This window comes from Triticum dicoccoides, chromosome 5B (assembly GCF_002162155.2).
Source record: "Triticum dicoccoides isolate Atlit2015 ecotype Zavitan chromosome 5B, WEW_v2.0, whole genome shotgun sequence".
NCBI lineage: Eukaryota > Viridiplantae > Streptophyta > Magnoliopsida > Poales > Poaceae > Triticum > Triticum dicoccoides.
The window spans coordinates 552,129,635-552,139,132 of record NC_041389.1 but is presented as its reverse complement, the minus strand read 5'-3'; the positions used below and the strand labels follow the sequence as shown (position 1 = coordinate 552,139,132).

The following is a 9,498-nucleotide window of genomic DNA, read 5'->3' as shown; positions in this document are numbered from 1 at the left end:
AATCGTTAAACTCGGTAAGACCGATTTAGCAAATAATGTGATCGTTAGGGTTTTCTGTGGGACCGAAATGCAACTCGGTGGGGCCGATTCGGTTAGGGTTAGGGCATAACGTAATCTCGATAAGACCGATTACACAAACTCGGTGGGACCGATTTTGTTACTAAGCTTTCCAGAGAGTTGGTCAGGCAAACTCGGTTTGACCGATTATCAAACTCGGTGGGACCGATTTTGATAATAAGTTAACCAGAGAGTTTGCATTGTAATCTCGGTAGTACTGATTGCTCAAACTCGGTGAGACCGATTTTGATAATGGACATACGCAGAGAGATTACAATCCCATCTCGGTGAGACCGAGATCCCTATCGGTGAGACCGATTTGCCTAGGGTTTGTGGCAGTGGCTAAGACATCCAAACTCGATGGCGCCGGATAGAAAGAATCAGTGGGGCCGAGTTTGACCTTAGGTTTAAGACATATGTGTGGAAGTGGGAAAGTAGTTGAGGGTATTTGGAGCATATCACTAAGCACTTTGAAGCAAGAGGCTCATTAAGCAACACCTCATTCCTCCTTGATAGTATTGGCTTTTCCTATAGACTCAATGTGATCTTGGATCACTAAAATGTAAAATGAAGAGTCTTGAGCTTGAAGCTTGAGTCAATCCTTTGTCCTTAGCATCTTGAAGGAGTTCCCACATCCTTTAGTCCATGCCACTCCATTGTTGAACTTATCTGAAACATACTAGATAAAAATGTTAGTCCAACAAGAGATATGTTGTCATTAATTACCAAAACCACCTAGGGAGCACTTGTGCTTTCAATCTCCCCCTTTTTGGTAATTGATGGCAAAATACATCAAAGCTTTAGATAAAGATATAAAGAATAGCAAGTAAAGCTTTGGAAAGACATGTAACAAGCATAGGCTCACCCTACATATATGCAATCATGTGAATATGAAATATAGAAGCATGTGATAGCATAACCATGATAGAGCAGGCAATGTGTTACATGTATCTTGGCTATATGCATCAGAGCAAAAAGTATTAAAGAGAATACCTTCATGCCCATGAGTCCTTGTTAACAGTATGTACATCAGCAAAAATTCCTCATACACATGATTGTGATGCATATACTTACCTTGTGGTCTTGAGTTGGCTTAGGATGGAATGAACATGTGAAAATAAGGTTAGATAACACAGATGCATCTACTAGCCAGAGCAAACAGAAGAAACCACAAGAATACCAAGACCGGGATGACATGTAGAGAGTGATTACTGAGTACCACATTGGATTAGACATGCCCCCAAGAGTAAAGACGTGCAATGAATTTAAATGATCTCTTTCCCTTAGATGTCTTGCTCCCCCTGAATCTAACATGGGATACTGGGAGAAGATAGGGAACAGAAAATCAGAGCTGAAGGAAAACAGAGCTGAAAGATATGAATGATGATCAGAGCAAAGTTCAGAGCTAATGTATGCTAATGCAAAATGAGCACAACAGATCATATGAACATGTCTCTCCCCTCAAGAAGACATGTGGACATCTCTCCTCTTGAACACCAAGCATCTGGAATCCTTGAGAAATAATTTCTACTTAAGTATATTCTCCCCCTGGGGGTCCCTCTCATCTTTTGAGGGTCTCTTCCCCTAGAAGGTCTCTCTCTCCCTTAAGAATAAAGGTGATAAGTTTTGATGCTCTCTCTCTCTATCTCCAAATGATAAGCTTTGAAGTTCTTTCTCTCACCCTTTGACATCAATTTCCAAGAAGGGTCTTCTGGAGTCTGTCGAATGGGTTTGGTCCTTGAGACATAGAACAAAGCAATGATGAAAATGTGATGCTTGTAGAGGACAAGATTCATTGAGTGGAGCAGGATCAGAAGAAACACGGAATATGTGGCAAAGAGTTTTTCCTATTATGAAATCGGTGGCACCGAGTGGTATGCTTCGGTCGTACCGAAAAGATTCGGTTGGACCGAAAATAACAAATCGGTGTAACCGAGTTCATCGCAGAGAAAACACTTGTCACCTCAGCTCACTAGACTAGTAAGATCTCACAAATATTTGCAAGGAATTAACTGAAAGATATGCAAGGAATTAGATGCAGAAAATAAAGAGAAAACAGAAAGAAATCTAAATGAAGTTTTTTTTTGAAAGGGAAAACACATATGCATGAGACAAATGCAAAAACACAGAAGAAAACACAAGGGAACTTCATCTAGAGATGGTCGGCGATGAAGTCACCTATGTTAGAGTATGTTGACTTAGGAGTCAAGTGAGATCACTTGATCATAGGTCATACTCATCGTTTAAGCTCAAAATGGGGTTGCCATTTTTCGTTTAAGCATCTTGATGTATTCACATCTTGTCGAGTTGCTTTAGCTCATGATTCGAAGTAAAGCTTCTCTAAGATGGAATAACATACCTTGGTTGGTGGTGTTCTCCATGTAGTTGAAGTTGCGTGGGTTGCTCAAGGTTGATGTAGCTCATCAAGAATTTGGAGCACCACTTGGAATTTGAGTCCATCTACCTACATGGGTTAGTTCTTTCAAGGAAGAGCACTTATATATCCAAAAATGACAATCATGAAACTCAACATAGAATTTGTCAAAGGATATGTTTGAATGGTTTCGTGCTTCCTTGTCTTCAACCACCTTGTGTAGATACTTGGTGATGTAGATATTGCTCAAGATATGAGTAGGTTTCAACCTCATGGAATTTGATTCAACCAAGTACCTACATGGGTTAGATAACATGCAAGATACAAATATATCCAAGACATACGTTTTTCATCATAAGAGAAATATCAAGGATTAGTCATAAGCTCATGTCTTGCATGTATCCAATGGAGTTTCTACTCCAAGTTTGAAGCATCAATGATGTTCAATTCTCCTCTTAACCTGCAAAACACTTTCTCATCAAGAGGTTTAGTGAATATATCCGCTAATTGCTTTTCGGTGCGAACATGCTTAAGATCAATGTCACCCTTAGCAACATGATCTCGAATGAAATGATGACGAACTTCAATATGCTTAGTTCGAGAATGTTGCACAGGATTATGACCAATTTTGATAGCACTTTCATTATCACAAAGCAATGGAACATGTCTCACATATATCCCATAATCTTTAAGAGTTTGGGTCATCCAAAGTAATTGAGCACAACATGAACCAGCGGCAATATATTCAGCTTCAGCGGTGGATAAGGATACCGAGTTTTGTTTCTTGGAGGACCAAGACACAAGAGATCTACCAAGAAATTGACAAGTACCCGAAGTGGACTTTCTATCAACCTTGTCTCTGGCATAGTCCGAGTCAGAATAGCCAACAAGATTGAAAGAGGCCCTCTTAGGATACCAAATGCCAAAATTTGGTGTATGAATTAAGTATCTCACTATCCTTTTCACGGCCTTAAGATGACATTCTTTAGGAGCAGCTTGATATCGTGCACACATGCACACACTTAGCATAATATCGGGACGTGAAGCAGATAGATATAACAATGAACCAATCATAGAGCGATAAACCTTTTGATCAACCGGTTCATCAACTTTGGTTAAGTCAAGATGTCCACTAGTAGGCATGGGTGTAGTCATACCTTTGCATTCTTGCATATTGAACTTCTTGAATAAGTCCTTGGTGTAATTTGTTTGCGAGACAAAATTACCTTCCTTTGTTTGCTTGATTTGCAAACCAAGAAAGAATTTGAGTTCACTCATCATAGACATCTCAAACTTCTCCGACATTAGCTTCCCAAACTTTTCACTAAAATGAGGGTTAGTTGAACCAAATATAATATCATCAACATAAATTTGGCACACAAAGAGTTCACCATTAACCCTTTTAGTAAAAAGAGTAGAATCAATTTTCCCAATTTCAAAGCCTTTTTCAATAAGGAACTTGGTCAAGCATTTATACCATGCTCTAGGAGCTTGTTTAAGTCCATAAAGAGCTTTGTGAAGTTTGTAAACATGATTGGGTTTCTTAGGATTGACAAAGCCGGGAGGTTGTTTAACATAAACTTCCTCCTCTATTTCACCATTTAGAAAAGCACTTTTAATGTCCATTTGGTACAAGCTGATATCATGGTGATTAGCATAGGCAAGTAAGATGCGAATGGACTCAAGTCTAGCAACGGGGGCGTAAGTCTCACCATAGTCCATACCTTCGACTTGTGTGTAGCCTTGAGCGACGAGACGTGCTTTGTTGCGAACTACTTGTCCATCTTCATCTTGCTTGTTGTGAAACACCCATTTGGTACCGATGATGTTATGGTTGTTGTCGGGCGTCTCAACCAATGTCCAAACTTGGTTCCTCTCAAAGTTGTGTAGCTCTTCATGCATAGCATTTATCCAATCCGGATCTTCCAATGCTTCTTCGACCTTCATAGGTTCAATGCTAGAGATGAAAGAATAGTTTTCACAAAAGTTAGCTAAACGAGTTTTAGAGCGAGTGATTCTCCCGGTTTGAATATCATTGTAGATTTGCTCTACGGGATGGTCTTTAGCAATTCTTGCTCGAACTCGTGAAAGCTTTTGCTTGGGTCTTCGTTGAACATCTTCTTCATCTTGTTCTTATTCTTTGCCTTCTTCATTGTTGGCGTTGTTGTTCTCTTGTCGTGGTGGAGAAGGAGGTTGTTGACGTTCATCTTGATGCACTTCCTCGTTTTCTTCATCTTGGTGTGTCCCACTTGTGGATGCTTCCGTATCAACTCTTGGTTCACCTTGTCGTGAAGTAGAAGCTTCCACTTGGACGGACGAGGTACTCTCCTTCACCTCCGTTGGACGGACCTTGCCAATAGACAAGTCTTGGATTGCTTCCGAAGGATCTTTGTCTCCTACATCAATTGGCAATTGCTCTACTTGCGAGCCGTTAGATTCATCAAACTTCACATCTACCGTCTCTTCAACCTTTCGGGTGAAATTGTTGTAGACACGGTAAGTGTGAGAGTTTGAGCCATAACCTAGTAGGAAACCTTCATGAGACTTAGGAGCAAATTTAGAACGACGATGCTTATCAAGAATGTAGCACTTTGAGCCGAATACTCGAAAGTATCCAACTTGGGGTTTGTTACCGGTGAGTAGCTCGTATGCCGTCTTGCCGAGTAGCTTGTGAAGATACAAGCGATTTGTTGCATGACAAGCTGTCTCAACCGCTTCTGCCCAAAAGTGCTTCGGCGTCTTGTACTCATCAAGCATCGTTCTCGCCATTTCGATGAGCGTCTGGTTCTTCCTCTCAACAACTCCATTTTGTTGAGGTGTGTACGTAGCCGAGAACTCGTGTGAAATCCCTTCTTCGTCAAGAAAGGTGTCCACATTTGTGTTCTTGAACTCCGTTCCGTTGTCGCTGCGAACCTTCTTAATCTTCACTTCAAATTGATTTTGGGCCTTCCTAGCGAAGTTTTTGAAGATCTTCTGAACCTGCGATTTATCATCAAGAAAGAACACCCACGTAAATCTTGAAAAATCATCAACTATAAATAGACCAAAAGAATTTCCACCGAGGCTTTTATAGGCGTTGGGACCAAAGAGATCCACGTGAAGTAGCTCAAGTGGCCTCTTCGTGGTCATGATGTTCTTCACGGGATGCCTTCCTCCAACCTGTTTACCTGCTTGACAAGCACTACAAAGTCTATCCTTATCAAATATGACATCATTAACTCCAAGGATATGATTCCCCTTAATAAGCTTGTCAAGGTTTCGCATACCAACATGACCTAATCGTCTATGCCATAACCAGCCTTTTGAGGATTTAGCAATGAAGCAAGTCTTAGGTTGAGCCTTTTTAGTGAAATCAACAATGTATAGATCACCTCTATGTATGCCGGTAAAGACCATTTTATGATTCTCTCGACGAAACACTTGAAAATCAACTTTAGTAAATAAGACATTGAAACCAAAGTCAGCAAGTCTAGATACTGAAAGTAAGTTGTATCCAAGAGATTCAACGAGCATGACATTTTGTATGGAGCTATCATGTGATATGGCCACCTTACCGAGGCCAACCACCTTACCCTTTGAGTTGTCACCGAAAGTGACATACTTTCGAGGACTATCATTATCAGCAAGCTCACGAAACATGTCTTTATCTCCGGTCATGTGATCGGTACATCCACTATCAAGAACCCATTCCTTTCCTCCTAACATATATCCCCGAAGATTTGCCATAAGACCAAAATGTCTCATTGCATCATCAAGATCAAAGTCACTATCATCATCCTCATCACAGTATCCATGTTCAACATCGTCATGTGGTGGATCAAATCCTAGAGAGGGTGATTCATTAGAATGAGTTTGACAATAATCTTGTCTATGAATTTTTATACCTTCGGAAATAATATCACTAATAATACCAACATTTCCTTTGGCGCGCATAAGATTTGTAAGCTCAAATAGACGATCACCAAACATAGGATCACTAGTATTCGTCTTACTCAAGGCAATAGACTTATGAAGAATTTCATCAAGATTTTTCAAAGAATAATCAGGAAATCATTCCTCAAGAAATATCCATATAGTGTAGGCACACTCAAGAGTAGGCAGTTTTATAATCAAGTTTCTAGGCAAGCCTCTAGTGATAAGATTAACAGTTCTAACATTCCTAATCATGTCAATAGACTCATCAAGGGTAGGATGCATAGGATCAACACAAGGTGCACAATGACTAGCAATGTACTTGTTCAAATGATATTGATTGAAAATTACAAGCATCTCATTTTTCCACTCATGAAAATACTCTCCATCAAGAATAGGCGCTCTATGTCTAAGACTCCCCAAAGTAGACTCATCCATCTTCCTCCAATGATGATTAAACCAAAGCAATGGAGACCAACGCTTGTTGGAATATATGTATAGTAGAAGTTGTATAGGGATAGAGTTTGTTTAAATTCTGTATTCTGTTCTATCTCTTCTTCTGCTTCTCGATCTTTCTGTAACGACCGATCTGGTCGATCTCCTCCTGTAAACTTGTATGCCAAGGCTTTGCCCAATATATACATGCGGCCCGAGACAAAGGGTTCTACGCTTTCCAAAACACTTTTACATGGTATCAGAGCCTCCTCCTCATCCAATCGAGAGAGGTTGCATCTAGCTACCTTCGCGACTAAGACTATGTCGACCACCACCGCAACCATGACTCCAAGCACCATGGGTGCTCTCACCACCACCACATCCTCCACCTTTGCATCATCTTCCTCCTCCACCCACAACACCACCTCTCTCGGATCGCCACCACAGGAGAAGCTTACGCGGGGCAATTTCTTGCTCTGGAAGGCCATTGTGCTCCCACAGATCAGAGGTGCCCAGATGGAGCACCACCTCGACGTGACGAGCCCGCCTCCACCGGCCACCATCACCATCACCACGGCAGGCAAAGAAGAACAAGTCGCCAACTTTGCGAGATCCCTCTGGTATGCACAGCAGCAACAACTCCAAGGATACTTAATGGGTTCACTTTCCCGTGAGATTCTTGCTCAGGTCACCACGCTCCAGACGCCGGCCGAGGTGTGGCGCACCATCCACGCCATGTTTGCTGCACAAAGTCAAGCCCAAGCGATCAACACTCGCATCGAGCTCACCAACCTCAAGAAAGGTAACATGTCCATGGTTGATTATCTTGGTAAGATCAAAAGTCTCACTGATGAGGTCGCAAGCACGGCTGCGGCCCTCTCTGATCCGGAGATTGTCTCCAAAATCCTTGCCGGCTTGGACATGGAGTACAACCCGGTGGTTTCTGCACTTGCCGCCAGGGTGGAACCCATCACTGTCCAAGAACTCTACAGCCAGCTGCTTAGTTTTGATGCCCGCCTCACCCTCCTCCATGGCGGCGAACTTCGGCAATCCTCCGTCAACTCTGTCTCTCATGGGCGCGGCCGTGGGCGCGGTCACCAGGGGCAGCGCGGCGGTGGCCACGGACGCTCTGGCGATGGTGCACGCTCTGGTGGGGGCTCTGCCCCCCATGGCGGGGGCGGCTACAACAACAGCGGCAATAGCGGCGGCTTCAACAACAACAATGGCCGCCGCCCTCCTTCCCGCCCGCGTCCTCGATGCCAGCTCTGCAAAAAGTCTGGCCACGAGGTGATTGACTGCTAGCATCGCTACGACGAGGATTTTGTGCCCTCGGATCGACACGCTGCTGCTGCCACGCGTGAGCAGGGTGGAGATGGTGTCTGGTACGTCGACTCCGGCGCTACGGATCATGTGACAAACGAGCTCGAGCAACTAGCCCTCCGTGAGCGCTACCATGGCGCCGATCAGATTCACACCGCTAGTGGTGGAGGTATGGATATTTGTCATATTGGTCAAAGTTCTATTAATTCCCCTACACTTAAAAGCAATCTTGTTCTTAGAGATGTGCTTCATGTCCCTCAAGCTGACAAAAATCTTGCATCCATGTCTAGGCTAGCCACCGACAATAATGTTTTCTTTGAAACTCATCCTCGTTATTTTTTCATCAAGGATCGGGCAACGAGGGAACTACTTCATCACGGCAGATGCGTTGGAGGGCTCTACCCCATTCCATCCGGAGCACTAGGTCGCAAGCGTCGTCATATGTACTCCGTCATCAAGCCCTCTTTGGCACGGTGGCATCAACGATTAGGGCATCCATCTTCGATTATTGTCAAACAAATAGTCAATAAAGACAAACTTTCTTTGTCTCCTAGTCCAGTTTGTGAGTCTGTTTGTGAAGCTTGTCAATGTGCCAAAAGCCATCAGCTTCCTTATCCCAAGTCAAGTAGTGAGTCTCATGCTCCGTTAGAACTTATTTTCAGTGATGTATGGGGCCATGCCCGAGATTCTTTTGGTCGAAAAAAATATTATGTCAGCTTTATCGATGATTATAGCAAGTTTACTTGGATTTATTTGCTTTGATACAAATCTGAGGTTTTCTCTATTTTCCATGAATTTCATAAACTTGTTGAGCGCCAATTTGATAGAAAAATCCTTGCTGTCCAAAGTGACTGGGAGGGGAGTATGAGAAACTCCACTCTTTTTTCCGTAGCATTGGGATTGCCCATCATGTATCTTGTCCTCATGCTCATCAATAGAATGGCTCTGCTGAGCGTAAACATTGCCACATTGTTGAAGTTGGTCTTTCTCTGTTAGCTCATGCTTCTATGCCCCTCAAGTATTGGGATGAAGCTTTCATCACTGCCACTTATCTTATCAATAGGCTCCCTAGCAAAGTTATTGGAAACACTACTCCTTTAGAGCGTCTCTATCATCAAAAACCTGACTACAACTATCTCAAGATATTTGGGTGTGCTTGTTACCCCAATTTGCGTCCCTACAATCGTCATAAACTTGAGTTTAGATCCACACAATGTGTTTTTCTTGGCTATAGTAATCTTCATAAAGGTTATAAGTGCCTTGAGATCTCTACCGGACGCATTTATATTTCTCGTGATGTTATTTTTGATGAGACACTTTTTCCGTTTTCCAAATTGTACCCAAATGCGGGCGCCTTGCTTCGTGCAGAGATTGCCCTTCTCTCTGATCCCACAACATTA

At 42.7% G+C, this 9,498-nt stretch overlaps 1 pseudogene; it reads left to right on the top strand.

The window, feature by feature from the left end:
• The first annotated feature begins 7,651 nt into the window (after positions 1–7,651).
• On the top strand, positions 7,652–7,790 carry LOC119313369 (annotated as a pseudogene).
• Positions 7,791–9,498: the final 1,708 nt, after the last annotated feature.